We start from the raw sequence: 15,859 nt of genomic DNA, 5'->3' as shown, positions 1-15,859 counted from the left end.
TTTGAATAAAGAAAAATAATTTTCTCTCGTAGGGAACGACTTTGGAGAATTATCAATGCTCACCATCAAGCTAATATCTCTACAACAAATAGCTCGACTAGTCTTGGCTACATTTTTATATACGCGTTAATTACTGATATGAGTAAAAATACGCATCATAGTTTGGAATTTTTCTAAACGTCCAGAAAATTTTCAAACCCGCACTTAGACAATTGCAAAAGTTTTAAACAAAAATTAAAAAGGGGTACTAAATAAAAAACAACTCAAAATCTAATAATGTTAGAGAAATTGAATTCAGAAACTTGATCTCTATTGTTTTAGTTTGTTTTTAAATTTTAAAAGTAGGTTTTGACTACGACCTCACTTTGTACTCGTAGGAGTAACATTACATATAGTAGGAGCACTGGAAGCTCTTTCTGGACTGTTGAAGTCATTACCCAATAGGATCCAATCTCTCGAAGTGGATTGGGCTATGGTGCAATACTTTCAATTTTAGTTTACGGGCATACGAACATTCTGCAGGCAATTTCCTCGCGCGCGAAAAAGGCATAAATGAAATGGAGAGAAAGGTTTTCCGAGTATGTCGAATATTCTTTTTTGGAACTCTGTATCCCTGGAAAATAAAGGGAAATGGAAACACTGTTATAATAAACGCTGTCCGAGACACTGAAATGAGTCAGTAGGTGCTATACATCGATATAGTTAATATACGATTGGAAACTTATTCTCTAGTTGAAAAGAAAAAACTCACCATCAATCTCTAACTTCATCCTACTAATATATTATATTATAAACGCAAAAGTTTGTATGGATGTCTGGATGTATGTTTGGATGTTTGTTACTCTTTAACGCCGTATCTACTGAACCGATTTGCAGAAATTTAGAATGGGAACAGATTTTACTCTGGATTAACACATAGGCTACTTTTTATCCCGAAAAAGTCCTTGGTTTCAGGAGATTTACGAAACCTTATGATTTTGATGGTATGAGTGTTTATTACTCTTTCACGCCTCGGCTACTTTACCAAATCGCCTGAAATTTGAAGTAGAGATAGACTATAGTCTGGATTAACACATAAACTACTTTTTATCCCAAAAAAATATGGATCCCGAGATTTGTGAAAAAGTAAATTCCACGCGGACCAAGGCTTTCAGCGAACTAAGTTTTATGCATAATCACTAAAATAGGTTATTGGGATTTTTCTTACAAGTGAAATAAGATTTCGCTTGCCTAACAGCCTGGAGTTGGGAAGTTGGCGGTGTTAATACACCCCGTGCCTCGGAGAGCACGTAAAGCCGTCGGTCCTGCGCCTGATCTCTCACCGGTCGTGTCGGTCTGCCCTCCCATCGGATTTCGAGAGTGAGGGAAGAGAGAGTGCACCACCTTGCGCATACTCTTGTGCACTATAATATCTCCTGCGTACATGGTTAATCTCTTCTTAATCTCACCATGAGATTGGCTGGCGTGACCGAAAAGTCGGTCGGGAGCATATTATTATCATATAATATAATCCTAAGCATTATTACAAACGGGATAAAGGTCTTAAAAATGTTAAATTTAAAATCTGCTAGAAACGGCATTTTAGTGTGTTTCAATACAAAATTCTTGGAGAAATTCAAGTAAGAAATGTATTCATATAAATAGGTCAACGAAAAACATAACTGGTTCGTCAAAAGGAATGTGACATTATTAAGGTGCACTTACACGGGAAATTAAGATCGCTCAATTTTAAGCGATTTTGGGTAATTAATTAATAATGATGTCATAATGCAAATAATTTTCATTTTAAGAAATTCAATTTCACGTGTTTTTTTCAAACGGTGAAGGAAAACATCGTGATCTGCATACCAGAAAATTTTCTTAATTCTCTGCGTGCGTGAAGTCTACCAATCCGCATTGGGCCAGTATGGTGTACCATTGACCTAACCCCTCTCGCTCTGAGAGGAGACTCGAGCTTAGCTTCGAATATAAGTTGACAATGATGAAGAAAGATAATTGTTTAAAATTTCCTTAATGAAAAGATTTATACGTATCTACATCATTTAACAATTATTATTATTAACAAATTGCATCGTTATTATGCAATCACTTTTCGAATTTATTTCAAATTATCTACTGCAGATTGCTCCATTAATTGATCCAGATTAGTCCATAAATTACTCCGAATTGCTCCATACATGTTGTCAAGTATCAGTTTCTTAATTAAACTTAAATAAAGTATATTTACTCGTTTATCTAATATATAAAATTCTCGTGTCACAGTTTTCGTTGCCATACTCCTCCGAAACGGCTTGACCGATTTTGATGAAATTTTTTGTGCATGTACAGTAGGTCCGAGAATCGGCCAACATCTATTTTTCAAACCCCTAAATCCTAGGGTAGGGTAGTGGTAGGGTAGGGGTATAGGTATAGGGATAGGGTAGGGGTAGGGTAGCGGTAGGGTAGGGTAGGGGTAGAGTAGAGGTAGGGTAGGGGTAGGGTAGGGGTAGGGGTAGGAGTAGGGTAGTATACGGTAGAGATAGGGAAGAAGTGCAAATAAATATATTAATAAGTCAAAGCGTAGCTTGAGCGGCTCCGCTAGTTATATATAAATATAAGTATAAATAAAATTTTACTCACATACTTACCTACCTAATATTCTGAGTCAAATTATATTTCGCTCACTGCACCTTGTTAAATTAGGTACCTACGTATATCTTATTACAACATAATCGAAATATTCTAGAAGAAATTATATTCATATTTAACAACAACGTCCTATTTCGTAGAATTCTTAATGCCCTATGTAACTTAAGATTTTATACTTTAGCAGATATTATATCCATTTCTACGATATTTTCTTTTATCACAGCTTTTCGAGAGAAAACTTTGTAACATGATATGAAAACCAGCTGCATTAGCTACCCATATTACATTGTTTTTATTAGGCAAGTTGAGTTTTGAATTTGACTTTATTTCTATTTATCTATACTTATAATAAATCTGTAGAGAGGTCAATTCTGTAACACACACGCTGGAAGGGCATTCCACATCTTAGCAGTTCTAATTAAAAATGTTGACGTAAAACGTTTCGTGCAGTTTGACTGATCGTCGACAACAAAGGGATGCCATTTTTCACGACGTTTCGCTGTTCTGTGGTAGAATGGGGATGGAGGAACAAGATTTTAAAGTTCCTGTATGAAGTGGATAAGTGGACGCCTATGTATAGAATGCGTCCAACATCAGGCTAATTCATTAACTTTGACTTAGTCGACATATACAAAATTGAGATTCTATGTAGGTACTCGCAACAAATGTCATCCGGTGCCTAACTACTGACAACCCGTGGATATCATACAGTGGGTAGATGATATTTCTCAATTGATTTGATGCTTTTTTTAATAGGTTGTTAGTGAATAGGCCAGCTGGGCTACCCTGTCAATTGATAAAAAAAATCGATATAAAAAATATCCTAAAAAACTGCAGAACCAGCTGTAAAGATGAAATCACCGTAGAAAAATACAAGAATATTTTTCTCCCAATTTACGAAACAGCCCTCTAAGCACTCAGTCGGAGATATACATAATTTATTCACGTATTATTAGTCCGTCCATTTGTTGGCAGTTCGTATGGGCTCGATGTTCCGCTCGGCTGATCTCAATAAATCTCTGTAAGTACCTCGTTAGTATTTCTCGATCCAGGTTCAGTTTCTGGTCCAAATTTTTAGAGGCCTCTAACGGCAATCTGTTACAACTTTCCTTCTGAGCTCTTGTTTATAAATTGCTATTAGATGGTAACTGCCTTGTTAGCCTAAGTGGATTCGACGGTAGATTCGAGTCTAGGTGCGTGTTACTAGGTTAAATTTTAAGTATTTTTACTACACAGAAATTGACAGTAACTCTTAACAAGAATTGGGAAGTTGACGTGGTGTGAAACCACGTCTCGTAAAGAAGGAAGGTGCCCTGTATTTGGCCATTATATTCATTATCATTATCATTAACAATCGATGTTAGGCTAACTGTTGAGAACGAGTCTCCTCTCAGAATGAGAGAGGTTAGGCTAACAGTCCGTCACGCTGACATTGATGAGTTCCTTAAAGATAAAAGCGCTTGGAGGCCATTGGATCAGCTTCCACCTTCACACAAAAAGTAAAACTATACGAAATTGTAATGTTATCATCAATTGTAAATTATAATACTGTATGATTTTTTAAAAAGAGCAACTGTTGAGTTTCTTGTCGGTTTCTTCTCAGCAGAACCTGCCTTCTGAACCGGTGGTAGAATCTTTACAAATGGTCAACTGACGTGTCAAAAGTGCTTGTAAACTGAGCCTACTTGAAATAAATGATTTTTGATTTGATTTGATTTGACCCAATGCAGATTGGTAGACTTCACACACCACAATTTAAAAAACTCTCAGTTATGCAGGTTTGATGTCTCGCGATGTTTTTCCTTCACCGTTTGAGACACATGCTTAAAATGCACACAACTGAAAAGTTAGAGGTCCACGCCCCGGACCGGATTCGAGCCAACAACCTCTTAATCGAAGGCAGAGGTCATATCCACTGGGCTATCACGGCTCTTTATATTCTCGGCCACTTAGGAGCAGATAATGATGAAATGAATGAATAAAAATATTTGTTTTTGTCTTGGCGAAATAAAAAAGTTACGTCATTGTAAAGGTCGCCTTTTGATCAAGGGTTTCTGTTTCCGGACGGATCAGTGTAGAAAACTGTATTTACTTAATGGATTTCGATCTGCCGGTTTCCTCCGAAGGGATTTGACCATCCGGAAATTGTTTATTGAAACTCAAACTTTGAGCAACAAAAATATCTTTTTTTTTCGCTCACCAGTTTTGACAGCAAGGATGATTATAACTTACTGAAAGTTTTCGTCTTTAATTATCACCATTATCTAATAATTACCTGTTTCAAAAGTGCTTGTAAATTAAGCACATAGTTAACGAGTCGGTACAGAGTTTAAGGCTGTTTCAAATAATTTTATTTAGAATTTGACTTTGACCTAAATTGTATGTAGGTATACAAATCTGGGTTTCTGTTTATTCTCAACGCTGTTTTCATTATGGCATTCACTAATAAATATTTCAATTAAATATAAATATTAGTAAATGATATTTAGTGGAAGAACCTCGAAAATTTCGGATTTGTTTACGGCATCTCTATCCATAATCCATAATATTATTAATGACAAAGTAAGTCTGTCTGTCTGTATGTTATATAGAGGTCCTGGGTTCGATCCCCGGCTGGGCACGTTGAGATTTTCTTAATTTTTCCAGGTCTGGCTGGTGGGAGGCTTCGGCCGTGGCTAGTTACTACCCTACCGGCAAAGACGTACCGCCAGGCGATTTAGCGTTCCGGTACGATGCCGTGTAAAAACCGAAAGGGGTGTGGATTTTCATCCTCTTCCTAACAAGTTAGCCCGCTTCCATCTTAGACTGCATCATCACTTACCATCAGGTGAGATTGTAGTCAAGGGCTAACTTGTAAAGAAAAAAAATTAAAAAAAATACCTTTCACAGCTACATCACGGAACTGATTTAGGTGAAATTTAGCATAGACATAAATTAGTCCTTGGAGCAGAACATAGGCTACTATTTATGCCGGAAAAATCTGTGGTTCCCGCGTGATTTGTAAAAAACTTTTCACGCAAATGGAGTCGCGGGCGTCTGCTAGTTATATGTATTATAGCTAATGATAATGTCGATCACATCAACTTTCAAATAAAAAAATCGCATCATAATCGGTTTAATCGTTCAAAAGCTGAGATGCGACACACAAAGAAACACTAACGGAAATACACTTTAAGCTTAAAATACTCTTTTTTACGTTCGAGGGAAAAAAAATTACTAAAAGTTACTATGTTATCACTACATTTATCAAAACTATTCGTATAAACATACAATCTGAAAATCTCTCACCAAATAAATTTAAAAACGCAATAAAATCCGTGTTTCCCATAAAAAGCTTTATGAACGGAAGCCGATTCGACCACAATCCTCTTCATTTCAAAAAGTTTGCGAACGTAGATATTTAATCATTGTAGTGATAGATAAGACAAAGTTTTAGATTCATTTTTGAATAGTTGAAGGTAGAAAAACACCACTTTACGTCACGTGCATTAAACCGAGCAACACTTTTTCAGGACATCCTAGAAAAATGTCGTATAAGCTCTGCCAACTTTGTGCATGAAGTTAAATGTAATTGTATAAACTACGGTTCATCACAGTACTTGTGATTGCAGTTAATTGTAGTATATTACAGTAAATATATATTACAGTAAATTACAGTTTTAAGTTTTTTTTACTCGACTTTTTTGACTTTGATTGAAAATACAGTCTGGACTATAGGTGATGGCAGTGCACACTGCACAGTGGTATTTTTAACGTACGATAGGCTATTTTTTCATGGCACTTGACTGAAATCACAGCAGATAGTACGCGGAGATGCAGCGTACAGTGGTACATACTTTCTGAGACGCGCGACGTAAAAGATACCCACGGTGTACGTAAGGAACACGGTCGCTGAAAGGGTAAAAGGGTAAGGTTAGTTGAACCTTTAATAGCTCCACGGTTGCACTGCTGCATTCAACACCGAGAGGTCATTATTGAATTGGACAATCGTTATCATGACCTTCTTTTTCTTCTTCCGGGCTGTTTCCGCACTTAGCTATGTGATTAGCCGTTGTACGTGGGTCCTTCGATGTAGTTCCCCGCTGGATTCACTCCATCCAGCCGAGTTCGCTCCAGAAGCTTATCAGGCTGTCCAGGTTGCCGATAGCGTCATGGAGTTTCTCTGAGGAACCAATGCAGGCTGTTCGTTGTTCCGTTACGCCTCTGCAATTGAGCATAACCTGTAGCGATGTCTCATTTTCCTACATACAGACACTGCACAGAGGACTGTCAGTCATACCTAGAATTGAAAGATGTTTATTTAGCTGACAGTGGCCTGTTATTAGGCCAACTACTGTCTGCTTCGTTCGTTGGTTCATGACTCACCCTTACGACTAATTGCAGGGGAAAATTGGTTATAATAAAAAGATGTATGTCAAATATTAAATCAAAAAATATCTTCCAAGTTAGAATTTGATACAAAAATGTTTCCAATAGCCGCTCTACTTAAGTAGTAAATATCGTACACTTTCAGCACATTATTGTTATGTGATCATATAAAATTTATCTCGACGCAGATGCGCGAGGCGTATACTTGTGTTATGAATTACTCGCACGCTGAGTTTTTCCAATATCCATTTGTTACGGTTTTTTGTACACGGGGTGAGTTTTTGAGACGGGTCATAAATATCCGTTACCATTAACAGTTTCAGATAGGATTTTTATTAGATTTTTTTTATTTATTTTTATTAACAGTGTTTACCCGCACTGATTTTTAGAAAATTTATTTTCATAGAAGATAGAATGTAAAGTTCATTTTAAAAATCCGAGTTTTTTAATTGTGTATTACTAGTCTATGAGTGTTGTATTATTAGTCTATGAGTTACGATTAAGTAAGTAGTGAATTTTTGACACCGGTAAGTAAATATTTAATTTAACAGTCTGAGATAGAGGTTTTTTTAATTTTTTATTAACAGTGTTTACCGACACCAACAATTGATTTATGAATTTTAGAAAATAAATAACAAAGATATTGCAAAGCTGAATAATTCGAATGAGTTACTAACTCACTAAACTTTAAACAAAAACACATTAATAACTGTAATGGCGCTTTGTGAATATTTTTAAATACTAATTGTTGCTTTAACGTCCGTTTCAAAATTTCACCCTGTAATATAACAAATTCGTAGCGTCTATCCTATTTTATATGTCTACCAGAATTTCACGTCTATTTAGGTAAATGTTAGGTTTACTCTTATAGGGGTTGAGTTTTCACGATAGATGGTTCCCTAATCAAAATAAACACATTTGGGATTTTAGTACTAATAGAATACATTGATATTTAGAATTGGTTTTCTAAAATACATTTATATTACCATTATCAGCCTATTAGAGATAGGCCTTGCCTCCGACCGACCTTCCTCCTTACATGTGAAGCGTAGACCCATTACTCAGCTCCAGTATTGGTTGGTGGGTATAGAATGATGACGTTAGTCTGTAACCATCAATTGATGTTAAAAATAATGAGAGGCCATCAATAAATTGGTCCCTACCATTATCATTTTAAAATAATCTTAAAATAGTCTATAACTCAACAGCTCAATAGTAAGAGTCACTTACAGAGAACCTTACAAAACAAGCCGTCTCAAGGATTACTGCCTTCGTCTTCGTAATCTAGTCAGCAAGGTGTTGATTAATTTCCTTTTGCGGGCTAAATATTGAAAGAAAGAAAGAAAAAACATTTATTCCAGAATTGTGCCAAACTTTACAACCATCATATTTACTTAACAACTTAATTTTATATTAGGCACAACCTTAAGAAAGGATTAAGCTCAGCATTGTACTGAATATATCAAGCAAATATAGGACGCACAGCGCTGATTTTCAGCTGAAGACCTTGATCCAGGTGACACCATGGAAATGCGTATTCACATAACGCCATAACTTAACCAAATTAAAAGTAAATGTTACATGATAAGACTTAACTAAAACTAATAATTATTGTCCGAGGACATCAAGAAATTAGTAGTTTCTCTAATATGTTAACCAGTCATTTGTTTATATTATAATTTGTTTTTCTCTCATTTATTTATTTATCTTTTTTTTTAATTTTTTTTAATCTAAAAATATAATATAAAACACTACAAATTTTTTTTAAAAAATTAACCTTCCCGGTGCGGGACATTTGAGTGCCCAAGCAACCGGTGGTCAGGGCTCCAGAGTGAGGAACCTCCTCACAATACGCGCCGTCTCAAGAATCACTGCCTTCTGTATGCGACTCTAGATCCAACAGTTAAGTGAAAGCTTCTTAAGATGTTGGTCGAAGTTTTTCGCTATATGACCATTGACTGAAACAACCATCGGAACAATAACAGTTGACTCAACATTCCACATGGCGGTAATCTCAAGCAAGGTCCAAGTATTTTGATATTATAATTATTTATATTATGAAAAATCCATGCAGACTAAGTCGCGGCTATCAGTTAGTTAATAATAAAAATATTACATTGAAATTTATTTGAAAATGTTATCATGGCATCGTATTAGGGGGATGATTTTAATGGATCTCTTAATCTCTAATCTTATTAAATTCCAACTTTCCTCAGTCATTTCCTTAATTTCAATCTCCACACAGAGTTTTCTCCGAATAAAAATAATTACTCAAAGAAAAGACATTTAATTGTTTTTGATTAAAATAAAGCGAAATCTACTTTCTGAAGCATAATTGTTTTAATTAAAGTAATATTAAAAGTATAAAATTAATTTTAATTAAGTATATTAATGAGTTTCTTAACATAAAGTAAATAAGAGTGAATTTAGTTAGGGTATTTAATTAGGAAAAGTTTTAACTTCCTCAACTTCAGGGGGGATTAACTAATTTACATTCCGACGTTTTCCATAAAGTCGAGTTAAGAAATGCGCCATTAGTTGCTACCGCTGAATTAAGTAGCTTAGCTTAAAAGCTTTATAAATAAAAACTTTGCAATTGATAGATAGTCGTGTAATGATTTTGAAAACATTTTTTATACTTTTTTTAATTACATGCATCAGATTGAAACTTATGGACATCATACACTTTTCGTGTAGAAGTAGATATTACTACATATTATCCTACTACTAATTTATATCCTACAACATTTTGCATAGTTAATTTAAAGATACTTGTAGTAAATACTAACTACGAAACTATACCTAACTAACTATACCAACTACAAAAGTTAGGTTTTATTACAATGTATAGTTAATATATTTTTAATAAAGAATTATTACATAATGTTAAACTAAAAAGAAATAAAAACGGTTGTCTGTAAATTCGGTTAACTGACGATAGTTGAACGTGACAACGTCCTAAGAAAATACTAATGAAATGGTTGCGTTTTTCAAAAGAAAATACTGTTTAGTAATCATCAGAGACCAGAATATTTTTTATTTTTTGTAAAAAAAGTTGGCAACCCTAGAGCGAGGGAACGACGCATGACGTCATATTTTTCGAGTGTGCAGCCGGTTCCATTGAATTATAAGACGTTGTCACGTCAAAAACTATTAAACTGTCTGACATCAATCGGGTGACAAATGACTGGTTGACCGAGGACATCAATTGGGTTGTATGGATGCTGGCGGCTCGAGACCGTTTTGTTTGTATGTCCATACAAGAGAGATATTAATGATGGTGATGATGATGAAAGTAAAAAATAATAATTAAAATAATTAACAGATATTTTAAGGAACTAGTATCAAAAATTGGTCAGTAAAAGTTTTTAATAAATACGTTTTATGCTTATAATGTATTGATATGTGGTCGAACCCCCACTAGGTGAACCAATGGAGGATATCTAGGGGTTCCAAGGAGCCTCTGGATTCAAACAGCTAAAACCGTGTTGATTGGAAGTCCTTAAAAGAGGCATATTTTCAGCAGTGGATGTCCATCGGCTGATAATTAGTAATTCTAAATTGGAAGGCTTAAGAACCTAACCTTTCCTTTGAAAATTCAAATGTAATTATGATTTCAATTCGGTATCATCATCAGTATCATCATATCAGCCGATGGACGTTCATTGCAGGACATTGGCCTTTTGTAGGGACTTCCAAACATCACGATACTGAGCCACCTGCATCCAGCGAATCCCTGCGACTCGCTTGATTGTTGATGTCGTCAGTCCACCTGGTGGGGGGTCGACCAACACTGCGCTTACTAGTGCGGGGTCGCCATTCCAGCACCTTGGGACCCCAACGTCCATCGGCTCTTTGAACTATGTGCTCCGTCCAATGCCACTTCAGCTTCGCAACTCGTCGAGCTTCAGCTTCGCAATTCGGTACGCTTATCGCAATTTGACGTATCGTTTGCTAAATATCTCTCTTTAGGCCTGAATCACTTCCCGTCAAGTGTGAATACATTACTCTCGATACTGGCGTGTATTGATCGCTTAACTAGTGGCCACTACGGCTGCGGTGGTTAGGCATTGCATGCATTAGCATAGCATTTACTGATAGGCTGTTGTTTATTATGGACCAACATACCACGATTTGCATAAAGATACATCTATACATGACTGTGATGCACTACTATAATAATCTTGTCAAAGTCAAATGATTCTTCCTACTGGTAAGCCCTCATTTACACGAGAGTATTTTAACGGACGTAAAAAAGGGTTCAAATTGGCATGAAGTTAAATGAAGGTCTATTTCCAACGCCCAAAATTGAAAGTGCAACACTGCTCGAAAAAAACGCTGTCGTGTGAATAAGGGATATAGACTACAAGCCCTTGAACAATAATTACATGTGAAATGAACCAACATGAATAACGAGGCTGTTACTATATCAGAAAATAACTCTGAGCACTATGCCGTCATTTCTGAGCGGTACAGGTGAGTACGCGAGCGAAGAGTGAGGCTTGCGACTCTTATCTTTCGACTCCTGCGCTGGAAAAATGTATGGCGTTTACGGGTGAAGTATCTGCACAGTAGATATAACAAGGTATCTGTGTATGTGTACAAAACGAATTGCACAAATGCCGTACAGTAATAAATGACCTATTTTGCTTCCGCAATTGTCTAGTTAAAAGTTTGCTCTGACTTCCGGGACCACCATTTTAGTACGGCACTAGGATTTTCACATTTATTTTTAATAATTTTTAACACTATACCAAAGCCGTACAGTTATAATTAGTCGTAATTCATCATTTGTACCTGAGAAATTCCATTCACTCGCGTACTCACCTGTACCGCTCAGAAATGACGGCATAGTGCTCAGAGTTATTTTCTGATATAGTAACAGCCTTCTAAGCGTTATTCACGTTTGTTCATTTCACAGGTAATTTTTGTTCAAGGGCTTGTAGTCTATAAGACTACATGCCAAATGTACTTTGCTTGAAGGCGCGTAATGTTTACAGAAACCAGGAAAGGATGTCAAGTGATTTAGTGTTTTACGTCGAAACTTTCAGAGGTATGGGTAAAATGAAACCATATATGTATAATAGAAAAAATGCATTTAAATATCACGTATCTCAAACTGTGAAGGAAAAACATTGGGAGGAAACCTGCATACTTGAGAATTTTCTTGATTCTCTACATGTGTGAAGTCTACCTGTCCATATTGGGCTAGTTTGGTGGACTATTAGCCTAACCTCTCTCAATCTAAGAAAAGATTCTGTGAGAGAGATGATCATGATGATATAATAGAAACTTATTCATTGTCAGTGTAAATAAATAAATTGGCATTCTGTGTCTTTAATATTGTTTGAGTATGCCTTTGATCAGATCAAATTACTTGCGAAGTAAGATTTTTTATTAGGACACAAATATTTAAAAGAAAATGCAAATTAATAATTGATAGCAGAATTTTTATAACATCATTTTGGTAACGATGTACAAAATTAAAAACAGGAAATACTCTCCATTTTCCGGAAGGAACTTTTCAAAGGTTGTAAAAGGCTCGCTTTTGGCCTACATTCTTAAATGTTTCAAATTACAAGTAAAAAGTCTAAGAGAATATTTACAGGTTATGACGAAAATTCTAATGTAAAAGAAAGTAAAACGTTGTAGTTAAGTAAGAAAACTTTAATGTAACAGTGGATGTTTTGAAACTATCCTTGATAATCTCTTAGGGAAAAATAATTCTATAAATGATGAAGTGTTAAATGCCTAGACACATTCTAGCAAGCTCGTTCTGATATAGACTTTATGTGATTTTTTTCTGATACTGTAAGTCCCAAGGCTTCTTATGGGACCTCAGCGAAGTCACCGGGGGTAACTTAGGTTGCACCATCGCTTACCATCAGGCATTATTGCAACCAAGGTGGTTTACAAGGCGGACGGTCCTGGGTTCAATCCACGGCTGGGCCGATTGAGGTTTTCTTAAATGGTCCAGATCCGTTTGGCGGGGAACTTCGGCCGTGGTTAGTTACCGCCCTACCGGCAAAGACGTACCGCCAAGCGTTCCGGTACGATGTCGTGTAGAAACCGAAATGAGTGTGGATTTTCATCGTACTCCTAACAAGTTGGCCCGCTTCCATCTTAGATCACTTACCATCAGGTGAGATTGTAGTCAAGGCCCAACTTGTAAAGAATAAAAAAATAATAAAAAGAGAAGGTCTATATATCACAGGCTCTTGTTCTAATAAAATACATAGTAAAGAGATCGTTGTAGTAAACAATATAAAGTAGTTGCAACCGCAACGCAAATTGGCGTAAATACAAACGTCAAAGCCTTCCGCTGACAACAAAGTAATTTAGGTCAATCTACTACGTTGACAATAAAAGCTATTCTAGCAATAAATAAAGTAATTATTAACTATCTCATGGGTTCATGCGGTTTTGGATCACGAGGTTCTGGATTCGAGTCCTGGGTCGGACTATTTGTATTCGAGGAATTCTTAGTAAGAATTATCAGTAAAAAGTTCGAACGTTGATAGTGTTATTTAATGCTATGATGAGCAAGTTGAATCGCTGGTCAACCAGAGAATACTAGAGAATTTTCTTAATTCGCTGCGTATGTGATGTCTGTCAATCCGCATTGGGCCAGCGTGGTGGACTATAATTGGCCTAACCCCTCTAGTTCTGAGAGGAGACACGAGCTCAGCAGTGAGCCGAATATAGGTTGATAATGAAGAGTATATTTCCAAAAGCTTTTGCTGCATTATTTTGTTTGCGGTAACCTAAATTTGTGTAAGCATACAGTATGCCTTTGAAGTTAAAATTACTCCAACTAGTGTAATATACAACTCGAGCACAGTATTAGGTGGAGAGTGTTTTCATTCAGTCCTTTATTTGTTTTGGCTTGTTAATGAGGATCTTTGCTAACATGCCTTTTCTATTATGAATGTCCAAGTTTAATTTTGAATGAAAAATAAGTTTTAGTTTTTAATTATGTTTTGCTACTCCAATTTAGTAATCTTCTCTTTATAAAAGCTCAAACTAAGTCACTAGGTCCTACAGGTCGTGTAATTTGACGATGATGATTTGTGTTATTTTGACGGGATCCGTGGCGCAGTGGTATGCGCTGTGGATTTACAAAACGGTGGTCTTGGGTTCGATCCCCAGCTGGTCAGATTAAGATAATTGGTCCAGGTCTGGCTGGAGGCTTCGGCTGTGGCTAGTTACCACTCTATCGGTAAAGAGGTACCGCCAAGCGATTTAGCGTTTCGGTATGATGTCGTGTAGAAACTGAAAGTAGTGTGGATTTTATTGAGAACGTTGCTATTAAGATTAATTTTCTCTCGAGATCTTCTATTGATCAACAAAAATTAATTAAGCACTTGAAAATGAACTCAAGTAGAATGCACGCATAGAAATATTTTTAATAATGCTTCGTTTTCATTCATTTTTAAAGCAATTTCTAAATGCACAAATTGAAACTACTCGGTTCTCAAGTCCTAATTAATAACACGAAATGAGATTTTAATGGATCTAGAGTTTTATTCAACCTTTACCTAATTTAAATTTTTTAATAGATTTCAAAAAGGAAGAGGTTCTTAATTCCTTGTTTGTTTTTTTGCTTTACCGTTGCATAACTCCGTTATTTATGAACCGATTTAATATTTAACTGCTTGGTGGTACAGGTTGAAAAAAAGCATGTCAACTAAAATACATCAGTGCTGAAAATGGATTTTTCCGACTATGACGGTACCTTCAAGCGATTTAGCGTTCCGGTGTGATGCCGTGTAGAAACCGAAATGGGTGTGAATTTTCATCGTCCTCCTAACAAGTTAGCCCGCTTCACTTACCATTAGGTGAGATTGCAGTCAAGGGCTAACTTATAAGGAAAAAAATTAGACGCAATTTCGAAGTGGATGTCTCTAGATACCTCTAGAGACATCTAGAGACTACAACACACTGGTATCACACTATCATACTAATATTATAAACTCAGACCAATTATAGAAGGACCTGTATCGCACTCATAGTCACGAACAAAATTGTCTGTCATTTTCTTAGGAAAACGAGCTTAGATTTGGTATATATCTTAAACTAAACTAGAAGTTTTTGCCCGTTTTTTACACAATTCAATTACACAAAAAGGGTATTTTTCCGGAGCTCTTTAAGCGACGATCACGATTACAACTATTTAACATCGATTCAATAGAGACAGTTTTTGTAATATCATTAGATCGTTGATCATATACTTTGACAGAAAAGTAACGTCTAGCGAGGCAGGTCCTATACAATAATTGGTCTGAGATTATAAAGGCGAAAGTTTGTGTGTAAGTATGTAAGTATGTTTGTTCCTCTTTTACGCTGCGGGTACTGAAGCGAGTTGGCTGAAGCTTGGAATGGAAATAGATTTTACGCTGGATTAACACATAGGCTACTTTTCATCCCGGAAAAATTCATGGTTCCGCGGGATTTGTGAAAAACTGAATTCCACGCGGACGAAGTCGCGGGCGTCCGCTAGTTTGTTATAAAACAATTGTACGGCGAAGGACTACAAGCAAATAAAACGCTTATTAAAACCAAATTAATTCAAGCAAAATGAATTTCACTCATGACACTGCACTGATCTCTAGACAGACAATAAATTCCGGCTGGTGACGGAAATTGATGATGGCATTTATTTGCTACAATTAGGTACAATGTACCCCGGCATTTAACCCATCCGTTTTCGAGTTTTTCACATATTATTAGTCAGTCCATTAGTTCGAATGGACCGACAGTTTTTGCTCGCTATACCGGTCTCTATAAATCTTTGTAAGTGCCTCGTTAGTTGCTGCGCGATTCGGATTCACCGTCTGGTACACAGTTTTCAGGCCTTCTGATA

This window comes from Bicyclus anynana, chromosome 16 (genome assembly GCF_947172395.1).
Source record: "Bicyclus anynana chromosome 16, ilBicAnyn1.1, whole genome shotgun sequence".
Lineage (NCBI taxonomy): Eukaryota > Metazoa > Arthropoda > Insecta > Lepidoptera > Nymphalidae > Bicyclus > Bicyclus anynana.
The sequence above is the reverse complement of the archived record's forward strand: the minus strand, read 5'-3'. Positions refer to the sequence as shown.